Genomic DNA, 21,346 nt, shown 5'->3' on the forward strand with positions numbered 1-21,346 from the left:
TTCTTCCTTGATCCTTATCTGATAGTAACCTGACTTGAGATCAATCTTGCAGAATATCTTTGCACCCTGAAGACGATCAAGAAGCTCATCTATTCTAGGAATGGGATACTTGTTCTTGACTATTGATTGGTTCAACCCTCGGTAATCAATACATAGTCGAAGTGTCCCATCTTTCTTTTTCTGGAATAGTACTGGAGCTCCCCACGGTGAATTTCTAGGCCGGATGTAGCCCTGATCTAACAGCTTCTTGAGTTGTTCCTTCAACTCTATTTCTTCTGGTATGGACATTCTATAAGGTCTCTTTGCAATTGGCGCAGCTCCAGGTACTAACCTAATCTCATGATCTACTTCTCTTTGAAGCGGAAGTTCAATCAATTCTTTAGGGAATACGTCAGCGTATTCCTTTAGCCAAGAAGGTCCTTCATGAGACTCTTGCTTTTTATCTAACTTGTTGAGTTTGATCAAGTAAACGGGTAATCCTTTTCTGATTCCTTTTATGATCCGAGATACTTTGGCCAATTGGATTCTTGACACTCTTGCCTCACCTTGAGTTGTGACAAATTCCCTTTCAAAGTTTCGAAAATAAACTTGACCCTTTCCACAGTGAATGTGGGCGTCGTTGGGCTTAAGCCAATCCATTCCGAGTAGACACTCATGGATACCTAAATTCATGACTCTGAATTTGACTAAAGTCTTCTTTCCTCCCAGAAAGAATTCCACCTTAGCAGTTTGCCTAGTACAAGTTACCTCATGACCATTTGCCAATTCCACAAGCAGGGTAGGTGCTTCTACTGTGGCTATTCCTAATCTTTTTGCACATGGTGGTGAGATAAAGGAATGTGTACTGCCACAATCAATCAATGTTTTGAAACCTTTACCTTGATAGTCCGACAGTGTCTGAATCACCAAGAACTGGCGATTCGGCCCTTTCTTGTGTAGAGTAGCGTGGATTGTCGCTCTTTCGAACTCTGCTTCCATGGTCGGATCTTCTTCTTCTTCTTCTTTGCATCTTTGCCTATTAGCTATACAGGCAGTTCTTCCTCTTCCTCGGGTAGCGGCTCCTTGACCATGGCTTGCTCCTTGGAAAGGTGCTTGGCGATGTCCTCCGCTGAGCTTGGGACATTGCCTCTTGAAGTGACCGGGTTTGTTGCAGTGGAAACAACGGAGGTTTCGGCCATTACTTTGAGTAGGAACAAAGTTGTTGACGTTATTTGTCCTTGCTTTCTTTCTTTGTTCCTGATTATGACCTTGAACTCTCTTCATTTGAGGTCTAAATGCTCCTCTGTTCGGGTCAATATAAGACCAAGTTTTATTACCCCTTGGTCTAGCTTGCACCTCCTGAATTATGGGTGCCACTCGAATGAGTGTATCCTGAAGGTCTGATGGACGCATAGATTCGAGACGGGTATTTACTGGTGGATTTAAGCCCGCAAAAAATTTGGACACCTGCTACGTCATGTCCATCTGTGGCGGATACTTTAAAAGTGAAGCAAATTTAGAGTAGTATGTGTCAAGAGTGAGTCCTAGCTGTTTTAGCTCATAGAACTCGTTCAATTTCTGCGTGCGATATGCAGGTGGTAAGTATCTTCCCTGCATGGCTTTCTTTAGCATCTCCCAGGTAACGAATCCCTCTAAAATCCCTTGATCCCTGCACCATTGCTTCCACCAAAGTCTGGCTTCACCGGTGAGCTTTAACTTGGCGAGTATAGCCTGATTGGCGGTTGTAGTACTGGCTGCTTCGAAGTAATCCTCCATGGATTCAATCCAAATTTCAGCATCAGTCTGAACAAACCTGCCTCTCCCGTCAAACTCGGGTAGCTTTATCTGCTTGAGGAGAAACTTCTTCTCCTGGATCACAGCAGTACTTGATGTAGGCGGCGAATTTGGAACCTGTACCTGGGGTTGTGCCTAAATAAAGGTTTTCTTAACGTTATTATATGATAATCGACGTTATCTTATCTTTCATTTTTAGTTCAGCTATCTCGTAAACAATGTAGCTACTTATCTTTATTTAACAACTCTTATGCACAACCAGATATTGATAAAAAGAAGTTTTTATTTGTATTTACATGGGCATAGCCCTTTCGAATACAACGTTTCATGTGATGATAAGCCAATCGTTACATTCAGTTTGGGGAGAACAACATTGTATTGCATTTATCTACAGGAACTGAGTAATAGTAGAGTTTTGGGTCATGGATATTTAGGAATCAATAAGTCATTGGAAGTTCAGGATATCCTTTCCGTTGGAATCCATACTTCTCATGGCAGCCCAACACTTTAATCCTGTCGGCTGAGATTACACGGGTTACTTCCTCATATACATATGAGTTCATCTCAACCCTCCGACCTCGAGTATGTAAAGTTGAATTTACGTGAGCTTCCACAAAAACGAACAGCTTCACGACCTTCAAGTCTTCCAACCATTTAATCCTTTTTAGGTTGGTCTGTAGATAAGCAAACCGGTGGGCGGCTATATAATAGATTCCTGAAGTACCCGTCCATCTTCGTTCCATGTACAAAGGTAATGGATTATAGATCTGCTCTAGGATGTTTATAATCCCAATTCTTTGTCTATAAAGCAGAGAATGCATTGCAGTCATAAACATGACTCGACATACCAAAAACTTGTTTCACGCTTCATAATTCTGCAAGACAGCATTGAAGGTAAGAAAATGTTTGGACAGCAACAATTTCTATACTTCATTTTATTGAGATCTCATAAAAACAATTCCGTTATTGGTCGGCTCTAATACAAACTATAACATGTCCGCTAGTATCATCCAAGACACGTCTTAGCAGTTCATCGGAAAGGATGTCTAGAAAGCTCAGCCAGGCACTCCCATGGAATGATACGGGACTTGCGATCTAGGTCTTCTCGTGTCTGCCATGTAGCGGAAGTATCCTGGCCGTTCCCACTTAGGATCGTCCGAAATTAGGGTTTTCTTGATTGGTCATTACCTAACAGCATCTAGCGTCGGACCCAAGCGAACTACTTTACGCAAAAATGCTAGGTCGGAAGCGGATTTACGCTGCACTTAGTTCAAGGAGAATGGGAAACGAGAGGGATGCAAAGCTCAACCTCTCTGCCATAAGGCATAGTCCCATTCCGTTCCCCTAAAAGAGCGTAAATCGGTTAAGATATAACTCTAGGTCCACGCTTTCGTTGTTCGTGTCTTTTGACGATCATTCCTGTGTTCCTCAAGATTTTGAGAGAAGTTCCCAGCTAACCGGGACCACCCATCCGTAGGATGGACCCATGGCCCATCCTCCACACTTTCCTCGGTTTGTTTTAGTTATGTAATTATCTAACACATTAATTTGACATGTAACAATCAGCTTCTTTAATTAATCCGTTAAGCACTGGTTCCTTTATGTAATCTTATCACGTGACATAGAAAAACAATATCAAACAAGTTCTTTATTAACATATCATCATTTTTATATTTGGAATACAAGGAGTTTCTGCCCGTAGGCTTGTCCATAATCCGCCTGAAGGCTATCCAGTAATCCACAGGGATCACTATTCCAAGCTTCTGCCCATAAACTAGTATGCGAGCCTCGAGATCCAATCCCTAGTCACGTTAGCCTCTTGTATAGGACCCGAAAGCGAGGGATTTACAGCCAGAGCCCCCCCTCGCACCCAAGCTTCCTCCTGCTCCAAGTAGAGCTCAACGGAGAGACCTCACGTGGCGGGTTCGGTCCATGTTCTCGGCGCAGTCAACAACCTCCTTGGTTAGGGTCAGGCAGGCAGTCGGGGGTAACTGAAACTGCCTCTCCCTTAAGGCCTTCAACCTGAACTATATGTATTCATTTAATTTGTAATTCATAAATCAAACAGTGCTCTAAAATCTCTAGCAAGCACAAACATTTCCATTAATCGACCGTGTTGTTTGTCAAACTGCTAAGGAATTATTCTTTCCTTTTGAGTGTATCAGCACTCATTCCAAGGTGTCTTGCAACTTGGCGAGATCCTTTATATTCCGGGTTAGGGCGTACCTTATTAACCCAACTTGGTCAACCCTAAAGTTCATTAGATACTTTAGTTTCCGGTTTATAACTTTTCTTATTTAGAAGGATATCCAAGAATACGTCCTTTTGCAAGATAACTTGCGTAAGGATCTGCCATCCTTGTTGAGGGTATTTACCCTTTCTCCTTGTGAATCAATCACAAGACTAAATGACTTCGTACTTGCTGCGCAAGTCCTGTGATGAAATAATCCATTTTAGATTCTTTAAGCTAACGTATGTCAGTCCTAGGGTCTCTTTTTAAGAACCTCAGGGACAACCCTAGTTCTTTTACCTTTACGAAACTAATTGACCCTACAATCAGGGAAGGTAGTCAAGTGCTTAAGGTATAAACGTTTCTTTGGTCTTTAAATCATTCCCAAGGCATATTTTGCAGCATGGTATTTCTAAATTTAGATTGATTTGGTTATCTTTTGGAAGGAAATATTGATCACCTCGGCACGATTTGTTATCCTTGTGACAATTGATTTTTCAGTCCTAAACTTTATTGCTTTGTGGTAGGTAAATTCAATTTAATCTTCCTTTTTCCTTGCAAACGAAACTTATGCCAATTAACATTCTTTTCCTTGCCAAGATATGCAATGAGCAATGATAACTTCCTAGTAATTTGAGCAACGTTAAAAAAAAACATTTCATGAATTTCATCATGACTCGTTGCAAAAAGAATAGGGTTAATGGTGCAAGATGCAGCTTTTATACCTTCAGGAATTTAACTGAAATATACTACTATAGTAAGTAGATAATCTTGTTCCTAATTTGTTATAAATGCATGATGCTATTCAAAGGAAACTACGTTCTATACATTTCATTTGTTCAATTAAACTGAACTCCTTCATTGTAAATAACTCGGAAAAATATATCCTATCCTTAACAATTTATCTTTACATGATTTGACTTAAAACCCAATAAAAAAACCAAGAAGGAAAAACCTGGTTTTGGGGTGAGATATCCACATGTATACTGGGAGATGACCCTCCCGCAGCAACTCCTTGAACTTTCTTAGGTGGCATCACAGTTCAAACGTAAAGGCAGCTTTTACTCTTTCTTTCAGATTTCCACCGTCTCTCTCTCGAGACAAGAAGTCATTCAAAAAGTTGACCATGAGAAGGGATAATAAGACCTCTAAAATCTTAGCTTCTTCGAAGAGGGAAAGGTTTATAAAGCTTAAGAGAAAAAGGATCTATAGGATATAATCACGGTGGAAAAAGTTATGTGTGAATGTGGCTTCACAACATCTATGAAAGCCCTTGGGAGATCTTTGGCATTGGCGTGAAAGGACTTAGGGGTTTTTCAAACCCAAAGGAAAATTTGAAAGATAATATAAGGGTTTACAGTATGGGGGAAAAGGCGTGTAAGTAGAAAGGGGACACGGGGTTTTTTTAAAAAAACTTAGGGGTGTATGAAGTAAAGAAATATGAGGGTTAAAACACGGGGTTTCAAAGAAAGATGGGACTTATGGATTTCGGCACGGGGATTAAGGGTTTTTGAGGTCAAGGGAATTTGGGCTAAGGTGGCTTTCGAGGGATACTAGGGGGCAAAGGGTTTCTAAAGGTTAGAACCGGGAGGAAATGAAAAGGGTAAGGAAGGGCATAGAAAGGGGAACTTGAGGGTTTTAAAAACCCGGGGGAGGGGGAATGAAAAATCACAGGAAGGGATATGAGGGGGTGAATGGGGGCTTGATTAGCCCCCCCTTAGGAAGCTTCTACAAGGAAGCTTTCTTTATCATGTGGCAGGGGGGGGGGGGGAGACAATCTACTAGGGGGGAAATGAGAAGTCTGACGGTGGCGCTGTGGAGAGGGAAGTTGCAGGTGATAGGCGGCAGCGGCGGCTGGTGGCGGCAGCATCAGGCGGCACAAATCGAGCAGGGCGGCGAGTATGTTCTTCTCCTCTTCCTCCTTCGTTAACCGTGCGGCCCTCCCTCTTTAAATAGGGGAGGGGAGGGAATCCTCCCCCCTTGCCTGTCAGCATGCATGGCGAGGGAGCCGAGCAAGCTCTAGCGAGGAGCTTGCTGGCTCCTCCATCCCCCCTCTCACGCTCCAGCTCGATACGCCGCCATGAAGGTGAAAATTTTCTTCTTTTATATATTTAATATATTACACGTTGCCATCAAATACAAATCCAAATCCTAAACCATCTCTTCAGTCAAATCCCAACATTCCTAAGCTTCCTGCCATTACCAATAATGTATCCAAAGCAAAACCCATAGTTTGTTACAAATGTCATCAACCTGGACATCTAGCACAGCCAATTGTCAATCCAAAAAGCCATCTATTCATATCAATTATCTAGGAGCAATAGAAAATGAAGAACGTGAAGAGATGCCTAATTTTACGAAAGATGATGATGACATTGGTACTACTTCTTATACTTTTCTAGGTATGCCAACTCCCCATTCCTTATTAACAATGAAATGTTTTGTGCATGGTAAAGAAAAGACTATTCTACATAATGATGGGAGCACACACGACTTTATTTCTGCAAAATTGGTCAAAGAATTGAATTTATATACTATTTCTACATATTATTGCATCAAGGCTGCATTCCTAGGTACGAGGTATAATGGAACACAAGAGGTGCATAATTTAGAAATTAAAATTGGTGATTATACTGAACGAAGAAATTTCTTAGTTGTACCTTTGCAGTCTAGTGAAATTATCTTAGGAATGCCTTGGCATCATCAATACAATTCTGATATAGATTATTCTATGCATAAAATAAAAAATTATTTTCAAGAAAAACAAATCACACTGCATGGAATGCACACTTCCAATAATTTTCTATTTCTTACTCATACTCAGGCAAAACATTGTCAAAGAGTTTACTGTTCATAATATAAATCATGGGATTCTTATGAACACAGAAGAGCTTCACTGGAAGTTATATGAGGAATTTGCATACAAAATTCAGACATTGTTATCCAATAACCAACTTAGTTACACAAGTTCTTTTGTATTTAGCATATAATTTTCAGTTATACCATGTATATTTATGAAAAGAACCTACAACTTGGTCAACTCGAAGTAATTGACAGTCTGCAGGATAAATCACATTGATTCGGGTGCAAAAATATGGTTAGAACTCAAGAAAATTGCCAAAAGTTGCCAAAAGTCCACTAGGTTCACATGGGACCTGAAATAATAGACTTAAGTGACCAGCAAATGACCTGGGGTAGGTCAAAAAGTGACCAGGGGCTGAGCAGGGAGCAGCCCACATTTTTCGGCACAAAATGCGGGCTGCACAATCCGATGCACAACTGGAGAGAGCTGGAGCTATGGTGCATGATTTGGAGCATGCAAACTAAAGAACAACAGGCCCATAAACTGAATGAGTAAACATGGTGAGATCTCCACTTCTCTCCCCATTTGGTTTGACGAAAATGCATGTTGAAACAATCTATAAAATAGGGAAATATGAGAGAAAGATATTCAGCCTGCTCTTATGCACGACTTCTCTCATTTTGTCTACCTTATTCTTGGTCCAATGAAGCCCGATATGTACGCAAGTACTTGAGTGAATTTGGGGCAAGCAAAGGGTGAGGATTTTGAAGGTATATGGGCTATTATGGGCTGAAATAACCAGTCATAAACGGGGCAGCCCACTGTTATGGTCCATTTTTATGAGCAAACAAGAGATTTATGTGGTTGAAATAGAAGGAAATGATCTCTTTTCATCAAGACTTTGAACATTAACGATTAGAAGTGCTTCTTCATGAGTTTATGCACTCATTTTGAGCTTAATTATGGGCTGGAATTTTCTGTTTTAAAACAAGGCTGAAGCTAAAATTATGCTTCTTCAATTCATTTCATGTATCATTGGCCCAAATCTTGAATGCATTTGAATCTATCAACATTATACTTGTTCCAAAGGGTTGAAATCCTTCTATGTACTTGAAATAAATGCCATTAGATCTTGCATTTGATATTCATAATTGAACTGAGAATCTGAAAATGTCCTTTATGATATGATATATATATCCAGAGGCATTTGATGTAATCAAGATAGACTTATTTCTTTCATTCATGTATGCTAAGTACATAGTGAAAAAGCTTGAATTCTTCTTCCGTACCTAAATCATTTCTAAATCCTAGATCTTATTAAACCCCAATCTATTTCCACTTCCTGAACCTTGAATCCTAAACTCCTCTTCTGCACTAAAGCCTCGGTGGTAGACCTTCAACCCTTAACACGACGATAGTGCTGAACCCGACGTGAAGGTCCGCTGCGGAAGAAGAAGTCCAATGGGAGAGTCATCAAGTTCCAGAGGAGATGCCTTGCAACAGTTGGTTTGTCTAATGCAAGAAAGCCAACAACAACGGTTGCAATTTCAGCAGCAGTTGCAATTGCAACAACATCGGAGACAAGAAGAAGAGCGGATTGATGCTGCTGCCATTAAAGCCTTAGAAACAGTTGGACAAGAGCTCAAGCAATTTAATGGGAAAAATATATCCTCTTTTATCCGCCTTTATAATGACAAGATGGTCTTCTTTGGAATCCCTCAACATGCCTGGAGCTGTTATTTTGCCCGCCTGGCTGTGCATGGTCTCCAGGACCGAATTCATGGTCTTTTCCAAAAAGATGCAAGATGGACTGTGTTCAAGAAGGCTCTTTGAGAAGAATTTTTCCTTGAAGATTCTGGCCTTATGACAAAGAAAGTCTTCACGGAATGGGTCGAAAGGCCCAATAAGGGTCTATAACCGCTACTGCTCTTCATCGAGAATTGGAAAGCAAATTTTCCCAACTAGATCCTGACAACCAACAAGGTATGGAAAGTCAAAAGATTGAATTATTTCTAAAGGCCGTAGATTCTTCTCTTCAAGAGAAATTAACTGATCGACTTGAAGACCCTGACTCTGAGTCGGGATTAATGACTGCTTGGAGTGATGTCACTGAAGCAGTTAATATGATTGCTCGAAGAGAGCGATTGCGCCTAAGATGGGGATCAACCCCTGCAACAGCTGAATCTATGAAGAAGCATGTTCCACTTTCTCGACCTCCTGTCTCTATGGCCGAGCAACCAAGAAATTCCGATGTTCCATCTCCAAAGAAGGATGTTATGGACGAGCTAATTAAAAGCATGTGGGATCTCCATCTTAATCTAACGAAAATTAATTCTAAAGTAGAAAGGCTTGATGTAAAAGTAGAAGAAAGGGGTCGGTCAATTGCCCAAAGGCCTGCACGAGAAGGCTTCAAAAGACGTTGTATTTGGTGTGATAGCCTTCAGCATGACAAGAGGGAGTGCAGTGCATTCCGTGAAGCTGAAGCACAAAAATTTGTCTTTTGGAAGGATGGTAAAATTCATGCAACCGAAACCAGGCTTCCTCTTGAGCCAAACTTCGGCAATGGTGGCATGAAGAAAAGATTGGAGGATTTGGCAACAAGAATGGCCTATGCAGCTATTGATACTGCAACTTATGGGCTACAAATTGAGCCAACTAATGAAATTGTTAAAGCATGTAAAACTAATGCAAAATCTAAAGTGTGGACGCAAGCCTTGGAACGCATGGAGCAAGGCAAGGCAACTAAAGATGATTTAACCACTGCCAGTCAATGTATTCCAGGGAGAACCGGTTGGTCCGAGCCTATGGATTCATTTTCAGCTTTTGCTCGGTTAGCTGAAATTAATAATCAAGAAGCCATGATAGAAGAAAAGAGAAGAAGAGAAGAAGATATTGCCAGTCCTTCTTCTTCAAGACCGACTAAAGGCATAACAAGAAGTAAACCAGACCAACAAAAGGCTGTTGAAAATCCGCCGCCACCAAAATTTGACATGGGAGATGCCCCTCAAGCAAAGAAGATAGAAGGAAAAAGAAAAAGCAAACATCCCAGTTACAAGTTGCAGTCTGACATAGAGACCGCAACGGATCTTAAATGGATCCTAGAAGAAAGGATTCTTGGAAGTAGAATTGAATTTACATTAGGTGAAATTCTCCGTATTGCAAAATGAGGATTTCATGATGTAATAATTGATGTAATTAAACGAGAAAGACAATATGTTGGTGAGGAAACTGAAGAATCTGTACATGCTTTTTTGCAAGTACTTCAAGTATATTTGCAGGATGAAAGAGAAGCTGAAAACTCAAGGGATTCGATTGGAGGCAATCAAAGAATTGATTGCAGCCATAGAAGCCAAAGATGAAGACATTTATGAAGCAGAAACTGAAGAAGCCATTATGGTGGGGACTTCTCAATCTAAAGTGCAGCCCATGAGTAAGAAAGAGACTCTTCTTCACAACATGCAAGAAGAAAGTGAAGCTCACTTTATTCCTAGTAGTCACTACTCCCGTACCCATCAGGCAAGGGTGACTATTGAAACTGCTGTTAAAATCGGTGAAAAAGAAACTCCATGCATTGCCCTTATAGACCATGGTTCGGAAATTAATGTTATGTCAAGAAGTCTCTATGAGACTGGTGGATGGCCCATTGATGTGGACCCAGGATGGCTCATGAAGGCAGCCAATAACTCTTCTGGCGATCTTTATGCAGCATGTCCTTATGTACAAGTTACTATTAGTTTCGTTTAGAGACAAAGGCTCTTGATGATGATTCATCATATGCTCGGATAAGAAGCAAGGATAATGATAAAGCTGTCCAATTCCTGACCGTCTATGTTAATCACCATCGGAATAGGGATCGATTGAGAGATCATCCTGTTCCTCCTAATGCCCGAGAATTTAACGGTTTTTGAGTAGCGCTGCTATAAGTGGAGGCTATGGCAGTGCATCATGTCACAAAAAATTTCCTCCACATATGAAGGAGGCAAGGCCAAAAGCTGATTTATAGGTTTTTTCAGCCAATGGTGTGGGCTGTTATAAACAGTTTTCAGCCATGAACAGGGCTGAAAGAAAGTATTTGAGTCATATGGAGCAACAGTTGAAGCAAATTGATGTTTTACCTAAAGATGAAGAAATTTCAGGACTATTTTATGGGCCGAATTATAATGATACAATGGCTAAAATTTATACAGCTGTTCATGCAGAAAATCAAGCTAAAAATCAGTCCATACAGGTATGTACATTGGATATGTATGACATAATTCAAGAATTTGCAGATTATGAAGCTTTTAGACAGCCAAACAAGGATGAAGTAAGAGTAGAAACAAAGTATAAAATAGTTGATAAAAAGGTCAAGCCGGTAGCTACTCCTCTACCGCCTGAAAGCGAAGGACTGGCAGAAAAGGTATCCAAACAGCCAAGCCTTCGTGATCCTAAAGATATTGGTTACCAATTTACAGTAGAAAGTCTACAAAAGTTGAAAATTGGTGAAGACTCTTTCCTCTTGCCGGTGGCAGCTGAAAAGCAAATCTTCATGCAGATATTAAAGAATCATGGTAAAGCCTTTTCATTTCAGCCACATGAAATTGGTTGTGTGGATCTAAGCATTGTGGCACCAATGGTGATTTTTACGGTCCCACATGTTCCTTGGAATCTTAAACTAATTCCGGTTCCAAGGGCTCATTTGCCTAAGTTATTGGAAGTTCTAAATGAAAAGATAAAAATGCAAATATTGGAGCCATCTTCAGCTCCATATTCCAACCTATGGTTTACCGTACCTAAGAAGAATGGATCTTTGCGATTCATTCAAGATTTACAACCCGTCAATAAAGTCACTATTAGAAATGTTGGATCAGGGCCAATTGTTGATGAGTTTGCTGAAGCTTTTGCAGGTAGGGCAATCTATGCCATGAGAGATTTATATTCAGGCTACGACCAATTTCAGCTTGCTTTGGAAAGTCGTGACAGTACCACAATGAAGACGCCTCTTGGCGTAGTCCGCATGTATACTCTACCTCAAGGAGCTACGAATTCAGTAGCTCACATGATGAATGCTATGCATAAAGTATTGAGGGATTATATTTCTCAATTGACTCTTCCTTTTCTTGATGATGTTCCAATCAAAGGATGTAAAGTTCATGAGAAAAATGAAGAACTTAATGAACTTGGATGTCGAAAGTTTGTTTCTGATCATATTAATGATTGTGCTCAAATCCTGTCTAAATTAAAAGAAGTCCATCTTACTCTTTCAGGAGCTAAATATGTTTTTGGAGTCGAAGAAGTCCTTATGGTCAGTCATCTGTGTGGTCCATATGGCCGAAAGCCTTCCCCATCCAAAATAGATGCTATCAGCAAAATGCAGGAAGAATGTACAAATGCTTCAGAGGTGAGAGGATTTCTTGGTGCATGTGTCTTCTACCTTATTTGGATACCACATTTTTTCCATGTTGCTGAAAGTCTTTATCAGCTTCTAAGAAAGGGCCAAAGGTTTATATGGGAAAAAGAACATACTCAGGCTATTCGAAAACTCAAGAAAATGCTGATTTCAGCCCCCACTTTAAAGAGGGCTAATTACTCTAATGGACAGCACATTATACTCACAGTTGACACAAGTCCTATTGGAATAGGATGGGCAGTTGGTCAAGACGACCTTGAAGGCAAGAGATATGTAATCTGCTTTGGAGCGAAGGTTCTTAATGAACGACAAAGAAGGTATGCTCAAATTAAAAGAGAACTGTGGAGTAGTAACTGCATTAAAATGTGACAGGGAGTACTTCATGGGTGCACACATTATAGTTGAAAAAGATTGCCTTCCACTCTTGGGCATGATCGCCAACTGTTCCACTCCCGACATAGCCATGCTAAGATGGATAGCCTATATTAAATCCTTAAATCCTAATTTGAAACATATTGTAGGTAGAGATAATCCAGTTGCTGACATGCTTTCACATGCCAGATATATGGATAAAGAAGAAATGATGGATGAAGAAGAATCAGAGTTTATAAATGATGCTGTTAATGCAGGTACAAATCTGAAAACAACAAGTATAGCTGAATCTAATGTTGATTCAGCAGTCAAAAATGCAAGTACAACAAAAATTACAGCAAGTACAACAGGTTCAGCTGCTAAAACAAATTTTACATCAACAAGGAAGGATGAAACAACCAAAGAAGGACAATGGACAGCTAGTAAACATCATGTTCAATGTTATGTTATGGTTTGTTCACACTTTAAAGAAGAATATTATGCAGATGATTGGCTAAAAATTGGCCAATTTTTGAGCACTATGACAAAGAAGGAAAATTGGATTAATGAAGAGTTCAAGAGAATTAAGAGAAAAGCTTATGGTTTTTTTCTTAAAGATGGCTACCTTTGGAGGCATGCGAAAAAGAAAGGAAGGGCGCATGTTCGTGTCTTAGGAGACAAAAAGACACAAAGACAAGTCATACAAGAATTTCATGAAAGCCTATTGGCTAGTCATAGAGGCATATGGGGCACTTTTGCCAAAATAAAAGAGAAATTTTGGTGGCAAAATATGTATAAAGACATTGAGCATTTTGTTGAGTCTTGTCATGTTTGTCAAATGTATTCTTTGGAAAGCATAGAGATGGGCTTCAGCCTACCTATCCTTTATCCATTCACTATAGATGGGCTATTGATTTAGTAACCATGCCTACAGGAATTTGGAACATGAGATATCTAGTACTTGCTAGAGAAGATCTCACAAATCAAGTGGAAGAAAAAGCCTTGACATCAAAGTCCACTCATGCTGTTTGTAGATTTTTACTTGAAGAAGTATTTTGCAGGTATGGATGTGTTGCTAAAGTAACTGCTGATAGAGGAGAATTGGATGCTGATGAGACTCGCCATTTCTTTGCTCAATTGGGAATTAAGCTATCTCTTACTTCAACCTACAACCCTGAAGGCAATGATAAGAGTGAAAGAGGTCATCAACCAATTCTTAAAGCTTTAGCAAAATCATGCAAAGGAAAGATGAGGGAATGGCCTAAAATGCTACCATTTGCATTATGGGCTAATAGAACCACCCATAGTGCAATGATAGGATATATGCGAGCTGAACTTATATATGGACAGCCACCTATTATGCCTATTGAGGAATCCATTGTCACACATTAGGGCCGAAAATGCTTCAAAAAATGCACTTTTGTTAATCACGGGATTAAGAAAAGGGCCAAAGAGAGTTTGCCACGTGTGCAAGAATATGGTATTTTTGTCTCCTCTTTTTTGGAGATAGTAGAGTCCACTTCGTGATTCTCTCCTCCTTTTTAGCCAAAATCTTCAATGTTTGACATGTTTTGGTAGTCCCGAAGTCCTTATTTACTTATAAAATCTGACAAATGACATAATAAAGTTGCTGTGAAGTTAATGATGATTTTTTTGAAAGTTGAAAACTTTTTGGCGCCCAATATATTTTCATTAGTCTTCTTAATATTCCTTTTTAGTTCATTCACCTTTCTCAGTGAGCTTCTTTCTCTGCTTTTTAGTTCATTTATCTTTCTCGATGAGCTTCTTTATCTGTGAATTTAATTTAAGTATGGCATCTAGAAGGCGCTCTTCTTGTTTAGTAAACTCTTGCACTATCTATAGCAGAGTTGATGAAAATTGGAAGCCAAAGATCTTTAGTATAAACGATTAGGTTGCCATGCTGCCCTCTTGCAAGGACTCTCACAAGGTGAAAAGAAAAAAATGAGAGGATATTAAACATCACTGGAAGGGACGTATCATTTCTTTCAAAATTATGCATGAAGGGTGGTTTATCAAACTACAACATGTTTATATGGCAAAGGATATCCACTTGCCTCCAAACGAGTATGTTTCGTAGCAAACACATTGTAAGACTTGAGTTGATAACGTTTTTTTTTTTCATTTAAGCAAGTACTAATAATGAATTCTTAGTTGTAGATATATTTCTATCAACAAGTACGGAATGGCAACCTACGGAAAGCTTAAGTGGAACCTTCCATGCGATTCATAAGGTGTTCACAGACATTATCTATGCTGATCAGATTGTGGGTTCTTTTATTATGCATGTTTAGTGGCTTTGTGGAGGGGAATCGGAATCAACTAGTGTGATTACCCTATCCAAAATCAACTCAATACATTGCTCCCTTATCCATCGCATATATGAGTTAGGGTAATCTTAGCACTACGAGAAAAAATGTGACAAGTTGGTAAAAAAGGGTCCCTTAAAAAACCAACAATATGAAAGAGACTTGCATTCACTCCATCTATCTTGAGTATCTTTGAATCTATTGTCCTGCAGACATTTGAAAAGCACTCTCTTTCCACAAGTATATGTATGACTTTGTGACTTTGCGATGGTACTTCTTGTTAGAGAGAGTTATATCATTTTCTAGGATCAACAATATCCTCATATATGGTGTCCAAGAAGGTAGTCATGAGTGTGCCAGCACTGCAAATGGAAACATGTAACTAAAATAGACAATCAAATAAAATAAATAATTAACCAAAAAGCAAGCAGTATTCCATTCAACCCACATTCTTCCTTGGCCATGGATACCACTCAGAGAGTTCATGAGGATAATTTCTCTGGTGAGTGTATCTGATGTAATTTAAAAAAATATGGTAGTTGTGATGGAATCAAAAGCTTTGAAAAACATTGCTATATTTGAACCAAATCTCGAAAAAAATTCCATTGATAACAGTGGATCAACAATACACATAATTTTAGAGATTTATTGGCTAAGAGATGCAATCAATGTCCTAAAGCTAATAGTAAAAATAAAGGGGTGTTATTTGCAATCAATAGTACAATTATTCTATATACTAAAAATTTTTAGAGTCAAAATGCCTTACCTTATGCAATAATAAACTACAGAATCTAACAATTAAATATCCTTTTTACAACTAGCATGGACTTGTCATCATGAGATATGCTAAGATAGTCCTCTTCCTCAGAAGTGTAAGAAACATTGATAACCATTTGCCCATACATCTCACTCATTCTCTTATAATTAACAGGTCCAAGTACATCGATTTTTCTCTTACAAACATCATCCTCGGTACCTTATTCTGCTAATCATATTAAAATCTTTGTTCATTAGGGTGATCTTATAAGCATGAGCAGCAACAATGTAAGAATAATTCATAAAGTCATAAAGTCAACCATGTGAGAATAAGTTGATATGATGCGAGAGTAGCAAAGCCAAATTTTCGCAGGGTCATATTCGCGTTGTATCGTGAAGCAGCTCATACGACGCGAACGTGGCAAAAAGCATAATGTTTGGTACTATACTTCTCGCTCCGTATTGTGGATGAGTTGATATGGTGCAAGAGTGGCACAACAGAATCTCCGCAAGGGTCCTTCAAAGCTGCTCGAACACCCCCCTTGTAATGACTTATTTTTTGTGAGACCTTAAGCCCATAAAAAAATTTTCATAAGTTTATTAGGCTCTTAAAAAATATTAGAAATTTTAAAGATTTTTTTGAGCTTGTTTACTATTTTTGGGTGATTTTTTGGTGATTTTTGGGGTCTTCTCCACTGCTCGGACACTCCATTTTCGCGCTGTATCGGACATGCTATTTTTGGATGATTTTTTTGTTATTTTTGGGGTCTTTTTTAGACTCTTTTTTACTAAAAATTTGTTTTAAAATAGTAAACAAGCTCAAAAAAATCTTTAAAAATTTTTAAATTTTTTAAGAGCCTAATAAACTTATGGATTTTTTTTTGAATTTTTTTGATGGGTTTAAGGTCTCACAAAAAATAAGTCATTACAAGAGGGGTGTCCGAGCATGTCCGATACGGCGCGAAAAATAGCATGGCCAATACGGTGCGAAAATGGGGTGTCCGAGCAGCTCGGACACCCCGCTGCTCGGACACCCCATTTTCGCGCCGTATCGAACATGCGCGAAATGGGGCGTCCGAGCAGCTCGGACACCCCATTTTCGCGTCGTATCAGACATGCTATTTTTGGGTGATTTTTTTGTGATTTTTGGGGTCTTTTTTAGGCTCTTTTTTGCTCTTCTACTCAAGAAAGTTCATGTTATTTATTTATCTAACTTCATTGACTTGTCAAAAGTTCATGTTATTTCATGTAGAGAACTTTGTTTAACATCATATAATACTCTTTAAACTATTCTTAAAGAATAAATAAGATCATGAATGCTATAGAGTAAAGGAGATCTATAATCACAAAGATTATTTTGATGGTCTTTTTTCGTGAAATTGAGATATATTACATTTGAAAAAAGATATACAAGGATAAAGCATCAATAATGTAGTGATGATTTCAATTATAAAATCAATCTGCATTAGAATCAGAGTTCTGAGAGAAAGAAATAGAGTCAAGTCCTTTCTATTTCTTCTTACAAATCAAGGAAAGAGATCTTAAGAGATTTGCTAGGATATGATAGCATGAGTAGTATCATCCCATGACATCAAGCCACCATTTAGGTATTGAAATCTAATAGTGCTAACAAGAATCACAATTGAAGATATTGAAACTTGAAACCCCATAGTGCTAATCATAGTTGAGGGTATGATGAGAAAAATACTCCCAAGAGCTAATATCAAGTAAGAAGTTGTATCCTTCATATTCTTCGAAGCATCCTGCACACATAAAATCATCTTAGTCCTAAAGTTGATATGATACACAATATCACTAATACTTCTATCTATTACTTGTTTAATGTTTTTTATATTTTAAGAGACAAAATTGAAGAATAAACATTTTCAATCTATTACTAGGTAAATATTTTTATCTCCTAGAAATCAAAGTACTTCCTTTCTTCTAATTATAATATATTATCCTTGTCTTATCCATTAGTGCTTGCTAAAAAGTTGATATTACAACACTGTATAATGAAGATATTCTATTTTCAAGTGTCAAGATCAAAGTGAAATTTTTCACTTTCTATTCTATTAGCTTAAGAATTATCCTTAGTATATCTATCCCTACCAATTTGCATCAACACCATGGGACTCTTTTACCCATTTTCTTATGAATCAAATTGAAGAGATTGAAGAAAAAGCTTGGATTTAGTTGAAACAAAATCTTACAAAATGGATGTCTTAGGGGTCGAAGTAAAGATGCGGCTTAGATGTCCCAACCTAGTTGGGTCTGCTGAAAACTAATGAGATGATCTCGTCTCAGGTCCACGGAGAACCATATCTCTATAGCTCAATCAGCAAGTAAGTGGTATTGATCCTCTGTGTAGAGACTCTTTTGATTGTTGATCACCTTCTCAAGATTTTGTGAAAGGAGAAGAAGGGAGACCAATGCACGCTGCTGGTAAGAACTGGACGTGATTTTGGTGAGCAATTTTACGACAGAGTAAAATCTGCTTTAAGAACTAAGAAACAAAGTGAAGAGGAGAGATTAACGTCCTTAGGCATTTAATGGATAACCTCTTAAATGAATAATAAATTCTCCCATTAATCACGTCTGAATGGCCAAATTTGGAGGGTTCATTATTCTAAAACCTCAACTAATTAGTAACTTAATCATTTTCTTACAAGTGCCATTTTTGAAACGTTTTTTGCCCTAATGTGGAGTATCTTACCTTGGGATGAAGGCATGAATAGAGAAGAGTTGCTGTCTTTGCACATAAGGCAACTTGAAAGAAGGCCAGAAGATGTCAAAACAGCCATTGAAAGGCTGAAAACAACAAGATTAAAGAATAAGAAGAGGTTTGACAAGCATCATCGACTCCGTCCAAGAGCTATTCAAGAGAATGATTGGGTTCTTGTCTATGATAGCATCTTGGACAATCAATATAGTGCTCATAGGAAGTTAGCCAAGCGATGGTTTGGACCATATGTTGTAAAAGTAGTACATAATAATGCTACTTACTCTTTGACTGAAATGGATGGGACCAAGATTAAGATTCCAATAGCCGGGAAACGAATCAAACTCTTCAAACGAAGAGAATCTTTAACTTATGAACTTGATGACTTAGATATGAGCCCTCTACTTGAAGACATGCAGGAAGAAAAATACTTAGAGAATGAAGATGAAGTTATATCAGAAGAAGACTCTCCTTGACCTGTAATCTTATGAAATGGCACATGCCGAAGGATGTGCAGGTTAGGAGGGGGTGAATGTCAAAGAGTTTACTGTTCATAATATAAATCATGGGATTCTTATGAACACAGAAGAGCTTCACTGGAAGTTATATGAGGAATTCGCATACAAAATTTAGACATTGTTATCCAATAACCAACTTAGTTACATAAGTTCTTTTGTATTTAGCATATCATTTTCAGTTATACCATGTATATTTATGAAAAATAAGCCTATGGGAACCTACAACTTGGTCAACTGGAAGTAATTGATAGTCTGCAGGATAAATCACATTAATTCAAGTGCAAAAATATGGTCAGAACTCAAGAAATTTGCCAAAAGTTGCCAAAAGTCCACTAGGTTCACATGGGACCTGAAGTAATAGACTTAAATGACCAACAAGTGACCTGGGATAGGTCAAAAAGTGACCAGGGGCTGAGCAGGGAGCAGCCCGCATTTTTCAACGCAAAATGAAGGCGGCACAGTCCGATGCACAACTGGAGAGAGCTGGAGCTATGGTGCATGATTTGGAGCATGCAAACTGAAGAACAACAGGCCCATAAACTGAAGGAGTAAACATGGTGAGATCTCCACTTCTCTGCCCATTTGGTCTGATGAAAATGCATATTGAAACAGTCTATAAAAGAGGGAAATCTAAGAGAAAGGTATTCAGCCTGCTCTTATGTATGACTTCTCTCATTTTGTCTACCTTATTCTTGATCCAATGAAGCCCGACTTGTACCCAAGTACTTGAGTGACTTTGGGGCAAGCAAAGGGTGAGGATTTTGAAGGTATATGGGCTATTATGGGCTGAAATAACCAGTCATAAACAGGGCAGCCCACTATTATGGTCCATTTTTATGAGCAAATAAGAGATTTATGTGGTTGAAATGGAAGGAAATGACCTCTTTTCATCAGGACGTTGATCATTAATGATTAGAACTACTTCTTCATGAGTTTATGCACTCATTTTGAGCTTAATTATGGGCTGAAATTTTCTGTTTTAAAACAAGGCTGAAGCTAAAATTATGCTTCTTCAATTCATTTCATGTATCATTGGCCCAAATCTTGAATGCATTTGAATCTATCAACATTATACTTGTTCCAAAGGGTTGAAATCCGTCTATGTACTTGAAATAAATGCCTTTAGATCTTGCATTTGATATTCATAATTGAACTGAGAATTTGAAAATGTCCTTTATGATATGATATATGTATCCAGAGGCATTTGATGTAATCAAGATAGACTTATTTCTTCCATTCATGTATGCTAAGTATATAGTGAAAAAGCTTGAATTCTTCTTCCGTACCTAAATCATTTCTAAATCCTAGATCTTATTAAACCCCAATCTATTTCCACTTCCTGAACCTTGAATCCTAAACTCCTCTTCTACACTAAAGCCTCGGTGGTAGACCTTCAACCCTTAACACAACGACAATGTGCATTACATAAAAGTAGCAAATCCTATTTAATATGGGTGAATGAAATACAAGATAAAGAAAACCAGACGCATCCTAGGCATGCACAATTTCTTTCCCAATTTCAAGATTGTTTTGCTGCTGATTTACGACCTGGATTACCACTTGTACGTATTGAAGATCATAAGATAGATTTAATTCCTGGATCACAACCACCACGTAAAGCACCATATATACATAACCAAATTGAATAGAAAGAAATTCAAAACCAAATAGACGAATTGCTTAACAGAGAATTAATTAGACCTAGTAGTTCTCCATTTGGTGCACATGTCTTATTAGTGAAGAAGAAAAATAATACCTATCGCATATGCATTGATTATCGTGCCCTAAATAAAATTACTGTTAAGAATAAATACCCGATTCCTAGGGTAGATGATCTTATGAACAAGCTACAAGGATCTGCCATATTCAGTAAGATAGATCTTAAATCTGGATATCATCAAGTAAGATTGGACAAATCTGATATATTCAAATTTGCATTTAGAGCACTATGAACTCCTGGTTATGCCTTTCGGTTTAACTAATGCACCAGCCACATTCAATCGTATGATGAATCACATGTTTTTTGAAACATCATCATTGTGTCATTGTTTTCTTTGATGACATATTAGTTTTCAGTAAAAATGAGAATGAGCATTATGAACATTTGTCTTTAGTTTTTAAGTTATTAAAAGAATATCCAAAAAAAAGTGAATTTTTCTAAACAGAAATTGAATATTTAGGGCATACTATTTCATCAGAAGGTATTAAAATCAACCCTAAAAAATAGAAGCAATTTTAAATTGGTCGATACCCAAAAATGTGCATGAATTATCCTAGGACTTGCTAGCTTTTACAGAAAATTTGTGAGGAAATTCTCATTACTTGCATTACCTTTGAAAAAACTCTTAAAGAAGGGTATCGTGTATAATTGGTCTGACAATCAACAAAAGTCCTTTGATTTGCTGAAACATACTTTAACTCATGCTCTTGTGTTACAATTACCTGATTTCAATAGACCATTTTTCTTAGTAGTTACT

General features: G+C 38.2%; 1 pseudogene; it reads right to left on the minus strand.

Annotated features, from left to right (window-relative positions):
- The window catches only part of LOC148028077 (uncharacterized), a 33,741-nt pseudogene extending 17,015 nt beyond the window's left edge, over window positions 1-16,726 (minus strand).
- Window positions 16,727-21,346: the final 4,620 nt, after the last annotated feature.

The sequence above is a fragment of the Lygodium microphyllum genome, chromosome 12 (genome assembly GCF_053477565.2).
Source record: "Lygodium microphyllum isolate KBCC chromosome 12, Lygodium_microphyllum_v1.1.10, whole genome shotgun sequence".
Classification (NCBI taxonomy): domain Eukaryota; kingdom Viridiplantae; phylum Streptophyta; class Polypodiopsida; order Schizaeales; family Lygodiaceae; genus Lygodium; species Lygodium microphyllum.